The sequence below is a fragment of the Vicia villosa genome, linkage group LG6 (assembly GCF_029867415.1).
Source record: "Vicia villosa cultivar HV-30 ecotype Madison, WI linkage group LG6, Vvil1.0, whole genome shotgun sequence".
NCBI lineage: Eukaryota > Viridiplantae > Streptophyta > Magnoliopsida > Fabales > Fabaceae > Vicia > Vicia villosa.
The window spans coordinates 13,192,460-13,207,514 of record NC_081185.1 but is presented as its reverse complement, the minus strand read 5'-3'; positions in this window follow the sequence as shown (position 1 = coordinate 13,207,514).

Below are 15,055 nucleotides of genomic sequence, written 5' to 3'. Positions count from 1 at the left end.
ATCCTCAAAAGTCATGGTTTAACTAAAAACCCTAAAAGTCAGAGGTGATCTTGTACAGTTGACTTTTTCAGACGAAGTGAAATTTTGGTCTTTTGTAATGAATCAAGTCCTCCTCCTCAAATGAGTGATATGAATGGATTATATTGAGGTGGTGGAAGCTCTTGAGTCATGTTTTGAGTTTTGGATCCATGTCTTGATTAAAAGTCAACTACCCAGATGAATTAGGTCAAAAACCCTAATTGTCGACCAGATGGAATTGATGACTGTGGATCTGGAATTGAAGTGTAATGCCCAATGGATAATGTCATATGAACCAATTGAAGATATTTGAACCAATTGATAGATGCCCTAGAGCTTTTTAGGGTTTCCCAAATGTGATCCCTGATTATAGTCCCTGATGGGCTCAAAACCCTAGATTGGTGAATTAAGCAAACCTGAGCCCAGATGATTAGTGTCTAATCAATCACATGTGAATAGAATGAAGCTTTTGAATCCTATGATTTTATTGGATACCACTCCTTTCATTGATTGATCCTTTGCCTGAGCTCTTTTGTTCTTGAACATCCTTGATTAAGTACCAGATAAACAAGTGACTGCCCTGAGTATCTGTTTTGAATTTAATGAAAAGCCTGAAGGTATGACATCTCAGGGGGGTTCAAAATTAGGGTATGACAATATCTATTGTCTCTGTTGATCCATTCTAAAGCTCATCGGGATGCACTGATGAAGGTTTTGAATCAAGCCTATGTTGAGCAAGATGTGACTCTTGGGAAATTTGACAATTTTGTTTCCAATATCACCATCAATAATTTGACAAACGTACTGGTTGATACTGGATCTTCTCTGAATGTTATGCCGAAAAGCACCCTAGATAGGCTGTCTTATCAAGGGGCACTTATGAGGTTGAATGGAATTATTGTGAAAACTTTTGACGGTTCCAAGCGCACTGTCATTGGAGAAATTGATCTGCCCATCCGCATTGGACCTCATGATTTTGAAATCACTTTTTAGATAACGGATATCTACCCTGCTTAAAGCTCTTTATTGGGAAGACCATGGATCCATAGTGTTGAGCAGTAAATTCTACTCTCCACCAAATGCTGAAGTTTGTTGTGAATGACAAGCTGAAAACTATCTATGGAGAGCAAACTATGTTTGTTAGTCAACTATCATCTGCTCCAAACATCTATGCTAATATCGAAGAAATTGGGACTCAGTTCCAAGCCTTGGAGATCATCAATTATGTGCATGGTAAAAGAGCTGGTGCATTCATTTCCTCCTAGAAAGTTGCCCAAGAAGTGGTTGAATAAGGATTATATGAAGGTTGGGGACATGTCATCGAACTCAGATTGGACTTCCATCATTATTTCTTCTGTTATTCACGAGTCTAAGTAATTTTATGTCTTTTTAAGAAATCCTTTCGCTCTGTCCATGGCGAAAGAGTGTTGTGTCGGGCTGATTAAAAATAATTTCTTTTGTTCTACCCAAGACAAAAGTTAACTTGTGTAGGGCTCTGTTTCAAATCATTAATAAAAAGGCAATTTTTTTATTATAAAAAAAAGTGAATATATTTGCTAGTTGACTTTGGTCAACTTTAAAAAATGATACTAGTAATCTTTGGGCCATCAAAAGAATGTAATAGATCAAACTTAACCCCAACACTTCACATACCCCTCTACATGACTTGATAAGAACTTTTATATGGGCCCTTCAATTAAATATGGTAATGATCCCATTGTATAAAAGTACAAAATAAACCCCTCATCTAAAATGGTCTTATAAAATAAATATGATTGTAATTAAATATAAGGAAAAAGAAATAGTAGAAGAAATAATTTAAATAAATCGAATTGACTATTAACACCAATGCGGGCAAATTTGGGGTATGACAGCTGCCCCTATTTAATATTATTCGATCGTAGGGCACGTGAATACGGAGTTCTCGCGTGTTCAGATCAAAGATTTATTAAATACCACAAGACCCCAAAATTTGACCTGAGTTTGAAAAAATGACAGTAAATGATATGGCAAAGATGACGCGAATAACTGATCAATGTCCGAGTAGAAGAATCACAAACTTTGTGTCTTTACCGCAACCTAGAGAGTAAGCCACGATGGTTTAAAAGAAAAGATTGTTGCTGCTAAGAGACTAATGCAACAATATCGTGGATTTGACGATTCTATCACAACCTAGGGGATAAATAGCATAGACACTGATTATATTCGTGTCGTAGACTAAATCAATAGAGTTTTAAACAGTTTACTAAAGCCGAGGGACTAACATAGCAAGCTATATCATAGATTTTGGTCTATCTATCACAACCTAAAGGGTAGATATAACAAGTTTTTGAATTTGTAAATGATAAATCGAATGTGTTAGGCCTCGGACATAGATCACATATATGCTACCTAGTGTGATTGATTTTTGATACCTCTAATGGTTGTGTCTGCCTTCAACCTAATCTGATATTATAAAACCTAAATATTGCTAAGCTTGGATATTTGAGACATAATTTGGTACCTGGAGATTACTTGTAGAGCTATATGGCCTTCCTAGTTTTTGGGACCTACTGTAATGTTGATATGTTTAAGCATGATCCCCAATGACAATTGTTTATTGATATGTATATGCATCATGCTTAGTGCAAATATGTAGATGCATCAAATGTTATAAATGTGTGTTTCTTTTAGCAAGAAAAATACCTTTTTTGTGCACATGCAAAGCTTCATCGTTAGATCATTGGATTTTTATGGGAAATGTGCTTTCTTGATTTTGAGTATGCTTTTGCTTGCTTTGGAATTAGTTGTCTTGAAATTTTCATTTTTTAAACTCGGAGTTGATCTAAAGGTAGTTTATTGGGCAAGACTGGGTTTTGAATTAATTTGTAAAATAAGCAACAAAAACAAGGTTACTACTCTTGGAAGGTTACCAGATGAAAAACATAGTAAAGCCTATTAGCGTCGGTAAGGTTACTGGAAAGAGATCAATATAGTAAGGTTACTAACATCGGCAAGGTTACCGGGATACATCAATCAGATGATTCGAAAATGAACAAAGAGTAAGGTTATTGTCATCGGTAAGGTTATCGGAAAACATCAATCATGTGATTAGGAATATGAATAATCAGTAAGGTTACTGACATCAATAAGGTTACTGGAAAACATCAATCAGACGATTGGAAATATGAATACTCACTAAGGTTATTGGCATTGGTAAGGTTACTGGAAAACATTAATCTGGCAATTGGGAATATGAATACTCATTAAGGTTACTGGCATCGGAAAGGTTACCGGAAAACATCAATAAGGCGATTGGAAATATGATTACTTAGTAAGGTTACTGGAATCGGTAAGGTTACCTGAAATCATCAATCAGGCGATTGGAAATTTGAATACTCAGTAAGGTTACTAGAATCGGTAAGGTTACCGAAAATCATCAATCAGGTGATTGGAAATATGAATATTCAGTAAGCTTATTGGCATCGGTACGGTTACAGGAAAACATCAATCTGGTGATTGGAAATATGAATACTCAGTAAGGTTACTGGCATCGGAAAGGTTACCGGTAAATATTAATCAGACGACTGAAAATATGAATACTCAATAAGGTTACTGGCATCGTTAAGGTTACCAGGTGCTAAGCAAGGTTGGTCTTTGTAAAAAAAATAAGTTTTGTTGTATCACAGCCAAGTAAGATTGGGCTTTGTATAAAAAAATTTGTTGTGTTCATATTTTATAGAGTTAAATGAACGAAAAAATGCATAACCTGATGCTAGAGTGAAGCTACCTAATAAAGTAAATCGAATATCCAATAAGTTCTCCTATGAAAGGTTGTTGATGATTATGATTAAAACGGGTTACTTTATATAACAAGGTTGCTTTGTAAACGGGTTACTTTATATAACAAGGTTGCTTTGTAAATGAGATATTATGACTTCCCGACACTCGTTTTGAACTCAATGATTGCTGAGGAGTAGTTTGTAAATATGGAGAGGGTCTGTCCTGCTGAAGCCCATCACATTTGTTCCTGGCCCCTATCTGTTAGGGTTTTGGAGAGAGTCATAGCAACCTGATCTCACCATGTAGTGATGTGTACTTGATATGAAAATGCTTTAGTTCTTGAATTTGGAAAATTAGTTTACGTTTTGATTTTATAAAATTTAGGAAATTAGTTTACGTTTTGATTTTGATTATGATTAGATTTGTTGTTACAATTCCAAATCAAGGATCTGATTGATTCTATGTTGTAATTAGATTTAGGTTTTATCACGTATTTGGATGAATTCTTGTGTATATACAGAATGATAATTATCATTGAAGATCTGATTTTACTATAAATGTTTGATTTAGGATTCGTGGATTCGGGCTTCTGTGTTAGTTTAGGATTTGGAGAAGGCAAAGGTAACGCCGCTTGGTTAGTGATGAAGACAAGAAACCCTAATTTTAACTTTAGTCAATAATAGGAATAAATATTATAAATAAATAATAAAAGAACAATAGGTTGTTGTTGACTTAGGCCAACTTAATAAATATGTAAAATAATTTAACAATTGATAATAAATTGAATATTACTAATAATAATGATTAAATGAAAACATTTAAAAACCTAATATCAGTGTTTTAAAAATCGGACGGTCGGACCGATCGAACCGGAAATCAACAGATAACCGATGTGTTTCAATTGCTGGATCATATATGTCATTGAACCGGTCAAAATCACTGTAAACCGCTAAAGCCGGAAAAATCGATGATTTTCATGAACCGATGGTTTAACTGAAACGAAATAAAAATTGAAACGACACCATTTTGATTATTTTAATGAAAAATAAAAATAAAAAATAAAAGAAATAAAAATAAAAGAACTTAAATATAAAATAAAAAATAAAAATAAAGATGTTGCGGACAGTTGACTTTGTTGCATATGGTTTTGATATTGAAGAAGGAGATTCCAAAATTTAAATAATTTTCTTTCCTTTAAATTAAATTTAGTAGACAATGAAATTATTTGGCTATAAATTATTTAGTTATATATTATTTAAGTAGATTATGTTGCGATTAAAGTTTGTTTGCAGTTCTACTTTATAATTTTTTACTATTTTATTATGTGTGATATCTATGTTTAAAATTTGAATTTAAATTATGAATTTGTAAATTTATTTATGATATGATATTTTCAAAAAATTTAAGTGCTAGTTATATTTGATAGAGACTAAATCATCCAGTTTGACATGTTTTATACCTATATAATTTTGTTATAACGACCGGTCTATTGAACCGAGTTATCCGATTTAATTCGATTTAGTCATGCGGTTCGACTAATGACCTAGTGGTTCGACCAATAAACCAGTGACCCAATATCCTCACCGATTTGATGTCCGATCCGATTTTTAAAACACTGCCTAATATAATAATAATTACCAATAATAGCAATTAATAATATCAATGATAATAATAATACACATGGGCAGCCTTTGTTAATAAAAATAATACTAGTAATCTTTGGGCCATCAAACGAATGTAATAGATCAAACTTAACCCTAACACTTCACATACCCCCTTACATGAATTGATAAGAACTTTTATATGGGCCCTTCAATTAAATATGGTCATGAGCCTAAGTTGTTTAGAAGTACAAATTAAACCTGTAATCTAAAATGGTCTTATAAAATAAATATGATTGTAGTTAAATATAAGGAAAAAGAAATAGTAGAAGAAATAATTTAAATAAATCGAACTAACTATTAACATTAATATGGGCAAATTTGGGGTATGACACCGTGCAATCTCACAATCTCTTCAATATACATCTCGGCCAACTTAGAAATAGGATGGTTAAGCTTCATTGGCAAGAAATGAGCCAACTTAGTCAACCTATCCACTATCACCCAAAGAGAATCATTTCCCATGGCGGTCTTCAGTAAACCGGACACAAATTTCATTGAAATGCTATCCCACTTCCATTATGGAATGTTCAACGGTTGCATTAAACCTGGAAGCTTTTGATGTTGAATCTTCGACTTCTGGCAGGTTAAGCAAGCATAAACAAACTCATCAACTTCTTTCTTCATACCAGGCTACCATAACAATTCTTTTAAGTTTTGATACAACTTTGTAGCACCCCGGATGAATACTTAACCCACTTTGATGTCCTTCTTAAAGAATACTCTTCTTAAGTTCTGGAACATCTGTGATGCACACTCTATTCTTGAATATCATCACACCATTTTCATCAACTCGAAATTAACCTCCTTTACCTTAGTTAACCAATGTCAATTGTTCCACCAATTTCAAGTTGGATTTGTGTCCTTCTCGGATTTCTTCAAGAATACCACTAGTCAATTTCAACATTCTCAACTTCACAATATCAGGAGTTGATTCACACACCAAACTCATATCTCTGAATTCTTCAACTAATTCTAATTCACGCACCACCATCATCGGCATATGCAAAGACTTTTTACTCAATACATCGGCCACCACATTCGCCTTACCAGGATGGCAACTTAAATCAAAATTGTAGTCTTTCAAAAACTCAAGCCATCTTCTCTACCTCATATTCAGTTATTTCTGATCAAACAAGTACTTCAGACTCTTGTGATTGCTAAACACTTCAAATTTAGAGCCAAAAAGATAATGTCTCCAAATTTTCAAAACAAGCACCACAGCCGCCAACTCTAAGTCATACGTAGGATAATTCCTCTCATGAACCTTCAGTTATCTAGAAGCATAAGCAACAACTTGTCCATTTTTTATCAGCACACCAACAAGTCCCATCTTAGATGCATCACAATAAACCACAAAAGACTCACTCGGATTAGGCAAAATCAATACTGGAGCGGTCATCAACTTTCTCTTCAACTCCATAAAACTTTCTTTACACGTGACATCCCACACGTAAGCTTGACCCTTTCGAGTCAACTGAGTTAGTGGTAATGCCAACTTAGAAAATACCTCAATAAACCTTTGATAGTAACCAGCTAAACCAATTAAACTTTGAATCTCAGTTGCAGACTTCGGAGTTTCCCATTGCAACACTGCATCAACTTTAGAAGGATCTACAATAATCTCACGACTAGAAATTACATGGCCAAGGAAACTTACTTCCCTTAACAAAAACTCACACTTTGACAGCTTTGTGTACAAATTCTTCTCTTTCAACACTTGCAACACCACTCGCAAATGCTCAGCATGCTCCTCTTCCGATTTGGAATAAATCAAGATATCGTCTATGAAAACCACAACAAACTTATCTAGATACGAATGGAATGTTCGATTCATAAATTCTATGAAAACACCTGGCTTATTAGATACACCAAACGACATAACAGTGTATTCATAATGACCATACCTCATTTTGAACGCCGTCTTCGGAATATCATCTGGTTTAACATGAATCTGATGATAACCCGACCTCAAATCGATCTTTCTAAAAACACTAGCACATAACAACTGACCCATCAAATCATTAATCCTCGGGAGTGGATACTTATTCTTGATAGTCACTTTATTCAATTGTCTGTAGTCCATACACAATCTCATACTTCTTTCTTTCTTATTAACTAACAACACAGGTGCACCCCACGGAGAAACACTCGGTCGGACAAACTTATTCTCAAGCAATTTTCCCAACTGTTTCTTCAATTCATTCAGTTTAGAAGCTGACATCCTATAAGGAGCTGTCGACACTGGACTCGTACCTGGCACCAATTCTATAGAAAGCTCTACTTCATGTTCTAGAGGCAAGTCACTTATATCATCTAGAAACACCTCAGGAAATTCACAGACAACTGGAAGTTTAACACTTGTAGCTTCATGAACACTTTGCATTGACGCAAACATTGCAAACATCACGACCTCATCTCTTAGGAACTCATTCACTTTCTTAGTAGTCAACAACATCAGTTCTGCGTTATCGCCAAACTTGGGAAACCTTAACGTCTTATTGTAACACTTGATATTAATGTAGTTTAACTCCAACCAGTTCATTCCAAAATAACATCAATTTGGTGTAAGAGTAGACACACCAAATCCATCACAAAACTCTTTCCAAAGATAGTCAAAGGATATCCCGAACAAAACAAAAGTAGTAGTAACATAACCACTAGCAGGGGTATCTATTACTATACTACCATCAGTATAAGAAAATTTCAATCCCAACATAGTAGCACAATCAAGTAAAATAAACGAGTGAGCAGCACCAGTATCAATAATAACAACCAATTCGACATTGTTAATAAAACAAGTACCTCAAATTAAGTTGTCCTTCTCGGAATATTTTTTCCCTCTCAAAGAAAACACTCTATCATTATTCTTGGCAGAATAAGCATCCTTCTTTGGCTTCCGGAACTGGCTGCTGATATGACCCTGTTCACCAGAATTAAAACAAGTCGGACCACCGTCCTTGCAGTCAGGAGCATGATGACCGATCTTACCATATTTGTAACATCTCATCACTTTATTCTCACACTCGTTGGAATGGTGACCTTGTTCATCACACCTATAAAATCTGATAGGAGCAGGATCCCTTTCCCACATGTCTTCTTCCAATCGGAAACCATTTGTTTCCCTGATCAGCCGGGGCATCATAAGGCTTCCTATGGCCATGATGCGGTTTTCCCCTCTTCTCATTCAAACTCTTGTAATGGGCCAAATGAGCAATACTATCTTATTCATAAATCTGATAGTTGTTCACCAATTCTGTAAACCAACGGATCTGTTGATATCCAATTTCCCGTTTGATTTTCGGACGCAACCCAATCTTAAACTTGATACACTTAGAAAACTCAGTCGTCTCCGCACTATAGTGTGGATAAAACTTCACAAGCTCCACAAACTTGGCAGCATACTCGGTAACAGTTGAATTCCCTTGTTTCAGTGCAAGGAATTTGATCAGTGGTTTTTACACATTTATTTACCATTGTTTTAGTTGTCTTTAATTTATTTTATTAAGTGTTTTATTGCATTATTCTTCATTTTATTCTTTAGTTTTATGTTTTAGTGTTTGTAGGCTCAAATGAATGAATGGGGAGAAATCGGCGCAAAAAAAATGAAAAACAGAAGAAAAGAGCAAAACTAGCCAAACGCGTCCCCAGACGCTTATGGAAGTTGAAAAGTACCATTTGCTGGCAAAACACGTCCCCAGACACGCGTGGAAGAGGAAAAAATGCCTTATGCTGATGAAACGCATCCTCAGACGCGTTCCAGACTAGCCATGCATGCCTGGACGCATTCCCCTATCAAAACACATCCCCAGACGCGTGTCACCTGCCAAAACGCGTCCCTGGACGCGTGCCAGAAGTTCAGAATGACAAAGGAAATCTCCTCTACTGCCCAGACGCATTCCCAAACGCATGCCACTGCCTCAAACGCGTCCCAACACGCATGTGCACGTGCTGTCATGGGACTTTTGGTCTGAAAAGCCCAGAAACGCTGAAATAAAAGAAAGAAAATCTGTTGGGACAAGGATTGGACGATTTTGGAGGCGAAAAACATAGTATAAGGCTGGAAAACTCATATTTTATGTAAGGAGTGAAGATTTTCATGAGCTTTTGCCATTGAAGATCATATTTCCTTCATTTATCTATAATGTCTACAATTCAAACTATGTTTTCTGTTATTGTTATGAGTAGCTAAACCCCCCATTGCTAGGGGTGACCCTGATTCAGATTATAATGAATTTGTTTAATTGATGCAATAACATTTTGGTTTTCATAATCGTTAATTTGTTCTACATCTATTTTTAATGCTTTAACCGTTGGAAAAACGAATTCTGAATTTGTATGAATAATTTAAGCTGGCCAACAATTATTTGTTGATCTGAGTAAGAACATAGGATAATAAATATTACCTAGGACTGATACTTTATCTTAACTGGTAATTCTTGTTATTGGAATGCTTGATCATAACCGTATTTGCCCATGGACATAGTAATTAGGTTTTGGTGTCAAAGATCTTTTCACTGAGGACTTAGGATTAGATACTCTAAAAAATTGGTAATCAACTGATGAAAATTATGTTGTTGAATTGAGAAGGCAGATTTGTTGCAAGAAGAATCATTCACCGAGCCCTAGCAATCTACTCATCTCTGTCATGGTTTCAATATTTTATTCGCTTAATTTAATTTCAATTTTATTCAAAACAAATCAAAACCCTTTGGAACTTTTGTTTGATTGAAAGTATCATAAAACTCTCTATCGTCAAGCAGTCCTTGAGATTCGATACTTGGGATTTTCCCATTATAACTACATAGGTAGAATAGTACACTTGCTATTTTCCCTATCATAATTTCATTTCCTTCTTTCCCCGAACATCCTCTAGAAAATGCATCCTCAAGAAATCCCTAGTGAACACAGTCCAAGCAATCACTTCACCTACAGCCTTCAATCTCTGACGAGGGCCAAGCCACCAATCATTAGCCTATTTAGCCAGCATATGAGTGCTATATCATACCTTTTGTGCTGCAGAGCAATCCATCACTCAGAAAAGCCTCTCGATCTCCTTTAGCCACTCCTATGCTCGATCACGATCGTACCGACCTCTAAAAGTAGGCGTATTATCCCTCTAGAACATGATTAAGCTACGAGATTCGTCATTCCCACCACCATTAGGATGATTCTGTATAGCCTAGGCAACAGTCTACAAGGCAGTAACAATTGCAGCGTTGTTTCTTCCAGACATACTCTGTTTGTAACATCCCGATTTTTATTAATTATATTAGTAATTATATTATTTGGTGTTTTTAATAATTATTTGCTTGATTTAGTCATTTCTGATGTTTATTGAATTTTCGCGTTTTGGGACGATTTAGTCGGTATTAGTTCGGGATAGCGGATCGATATTTAATCGAAAATTTTAATATTTTTAGTATTAGAAATATTAATGAGTTAATATTTAGCGTTTTGGGAATTTTCCGAGTAACTAAGATTTGACCGGAAATATGAGACATTGAGTTATTAGAGGATTTTAGCAGTATTTATTTTATTATTTAATTAATTAATTTGGTGTGTTAATTATTTATTTAATTAATTGGTGTGTTAATTGATATATATTAATTAACTTGTTGTGTATATTTGTGTCTATTTAATTATTGGTGTTATTTAATTTAGTAACTAAAATATAAATAATATATAGTATATATTTTATTGGGCTTATTTAATGATGTTAGGAGTAAATAGGGAGTGTTATATTTAGGCCCATATAGCATATGATAGTAAGAGTCAATATGAGGGAGTGCCACATTTTCTTTCATTTTTCCTTTTCATTTTCGGATAGAGAGAGACAGATAAAGAAAAGAAGAAGAAAAAAGGGAAAAGAGAAAGGGGAAGAACAAAGAGGAGCTAGGGTTTGGAGGAGACATTGAAGAGGTAAGGGGGAGAATCCTTATTATTATGGGGTTAGTATGATTGGGTCAATGGGTAGATTAACCTGATTTAGGAGTTTGTTCTTCAATTTTTAGGTTTTGACATGTTTAGGGTGAAACCCCTAAATTTCTATGATTTGTGATTATTAAATTTTGATGATAATATTTAATATGTGATGATTATTTGTGTTTGGATGAGTAAAATTGAATGAGTAATTGCCTTGAATTTAATATACGCTACTTGATATTTTACAGAGCACTGTTGTTAAGGTTTTTGCTGTGTAGATGGAGTAATAATAGAGGTCTTTCTATGTGTGTTATAATCTATATAGAGCTATTTTACATATAGTGCATAAAAGAAATTTGCATACACACTGAAGCCTTCAATCGAGATGCTTTTGGTTCATAGAATACTTTTGTTCTAATTTTGGATTATCTATATTCTCTTATCTGTGACGAAGCTTTTGGTTCATAGAATACTTTTGTTCTAATTTTGGATTATCTATATTCTCTTATCTGTGACAAGAAGAATTACAAGGCAATTTTCTTAGATGTGAGCAATATTTAAAAATATAATGTGCTAGTTAATTATATAATCTCTAGTAAATCAGTAATTATAAACTCAGTCAAAATTGGTACAGACTCAATTTTTCTTTATAAAGATGTCAAATATACTATTTCCTTAGTATAACTATTAACAATAATAATGATTTAATATATTAATATAATATTTTATTTTAGAGTTGAAAATAAGTTGTCAGAGTTGTTTTGAGTTATTAAGAGTCATATTTTTATTTGTTTTGCGTAATTTTGACATGTTTAGAGTTGTTAGTGTATGATGTCGGTGTTTCCTTTTTCGTTGAAACTCTAACAATTCATATCTTTTGAACCGTAACTCCGTTTGAGTCTTCGTTCGAAGCGTTAGAAAGCTATCGCGATATTCTTTTCAATAAAAATGGTCTTGAGCGATAGAATGGTAGAAAGTGGAAATGAAATAGAAATAGAAGTGAATTAAATTAATATAGTTTGATATTAATTGGTTAAACTATTAATTGAATTAATTGCGATGAGTCTATTTAATCAGATTATGTTTGGACTTGGATAACTTATTCGGTTTATCGGTAAATTACGGTATTTTGAAAATTTGTCCGTAATTGTATTTTTGGCTCAAATATTTATGTTGAGAATAATATATTGCTATGACAATGATGTTGTTTTGATAATGTGTATATTCATATATATGTGGTAAATGTGAATTGACATGAGATAATATGGATACTAGTGTTAATTGGACTTTGTGAATCGTAATTGATTAATTGACCTTTTATATGTGAATGGTATGTATGTGTTGAGAATGTTGTGTACAATATTGTGGATAATTCATAGAGTGAATTATTATGATATGCTAAATATTAAGATGGTAGAGATGATCTTAATTGCATATGTTTGATTAACATTGTACATACATTCATATCATGGTGTGCCTTGAAACAAAGGTGGTTTGCTTTGAAACAAAAGCGAGGCTTAGATTCTAGAGTGAATCGGAAGCGGTAAACTATATGTTTACATTTTGGTGGGCTTTGGTCTTGTCCGGATCGGAAGCGTGGCTTGGATTCTAGATATTGAATCGGAAAGCGGTGAAACATTGGGTTCACATTGCGGTACCACATGCATAGCGTCACATATCTTGCATTGAGTCACATTAGAATTATGCGATAATTGATTATGTGAAGTTGATGTAGTTGTGATGTGTGTATGAGCTTGATAATTGAAATGAGTGATGTTTGAATGAATATTTGATTAAATGTGTGAATATGTGATAATTATGGTTGTGTGCGTAATTGAGAATATAATATTGGAATTGAAATATTATACTCTTTATACTTGTTGTATACTTGATAACACGTGAAATATCGATCAATTATTATTATCTACATGGCTATACATAGTGTGATTAATTACTTGAATTGTTGATTTAACCATTGTATCTTATTATACTTTCTTCATAATGATTCGTATTCTCACCCTTCTGTTTTAATGTTGCCCTCGTTTGGCGACATGCAGGTTCTGGAGTTAGTAGTTCGCGTGTGATCTTAGTCGGAGTTTCTTCTGAGTTTTTGGAGATTAGGTAGTAAGTCGATGCTCTGGTCATGTAACACTGGGTAGAATAGTTATTTGAACTCATGTTTCTATTCCGTTATGTATTACGCTTGATTTGAGAACCTGTTATGTTATTACTTGTTGTTTGATAGGCTCTTAAGCCAAATATTCCGAATTATGTTTTAATTTATGTTGATATGATTATTGAGACTTGATCATGGTATGGGACATGGATAATTTTATGAAACACATGAATATTTAGTAGTTTCTGCTGTGAATGCATATTCTGGATAAAATGTGATTAATTAAGAAGTGTTATTTGAAATGACCAGGTGTATCATATATTGTAGATAAATGATGTCGGTTTTTAAAAGCTTTTAGTTTTTGAAAACATCGATGTGATACCCTTTTGAATTATATGCATGCTTATTCTCTGATTATATGCTTATTTATTTTGGGGTATAAAAGGGGTGTTACATTAGTGGTATCAGAGCATGGTCGACCAGTTGGTCAATAGGCGTTAATGTTGTCTAATCCTGTTGTATTTGATTTGTGTATCTGACACAATCGATACTGTTTTGCCTGTTTGGTTGTTGGATGTCTTAGGACAATGACTGCAGGAAGGAATGGTAACATTAATGTTGAGGCAGTGATGAGGTGGACTAGTGCGATTGGACAAGAGCTGCAAGAGAATGTCGGTTATGGAGGAAAGGATAAGTTCCGTGCTTTTGGAGACTTTCAAAGGTGCAACCCGCCGATCTTTGAAGGAATGTATGGACCGGACAAAGCACAGGCATGGATGAGAGAAATGGAGAAGATATTTCAAGTCATGAGTTATACTGATGTACAGAAGGTACAATTTGGTACTCACATGCTGACGAAAGGAGCCGAGGATTGGTGGAGTAATACTGTGTGGAGATTTGATGAGGAAGGTATTGAAGTTACTTGGAATCTTTTCCGTGATGCATTTTTGGAAAACTATTTTCCAGAAGTGTGCGTGGAAAGAAAGAAGTGAGAGATCTGGAATTGAAACAAGAAAGAGAACAATTCTGTGGGAAATCGTATGATGACATGAGGAAACAATCTGGTTTAGAAAAGAAGCCAAGTGGGGGAGGAGCTTCTACTTCGATTAAGTGCTACAGGTGTGGCGAGACGGGTCACAAAACTATTGATTGTCGAGTTGGTTCGGATAGGATTTGCTACAGTTGTGGTGAGCAAGGACACAATTGTGCCATGTGTGACAAGCCAAAGAAGGAACAAGCGAAAGGAAAAGTGTTTGCATTGTCTGGTGCTGAGGCCACTGCTAAGGAGAAGCTAATTTGAGGTACGTGCTTTATTATTGATAATGGTGCAACGCATACTTTCATTCTTTGGATTGTGCTATCAGATTGGATCTTGTTTTATCTATTACGCGTAGAAGTATGGTTATTGATACTCTTGCTATGAGTTTTGTTCTACTTCTTTGTGTGTGGAATTCTCCGTTGAGCATTTTTGGTAGAGATTTTGAAATTGACTTAGTTTGTCTCTGTGAGTTTAATTTGATGAGAATATTGATTTGAGTTGTTTGGAGTTAAATCGAGTAATTGTAACCTCATG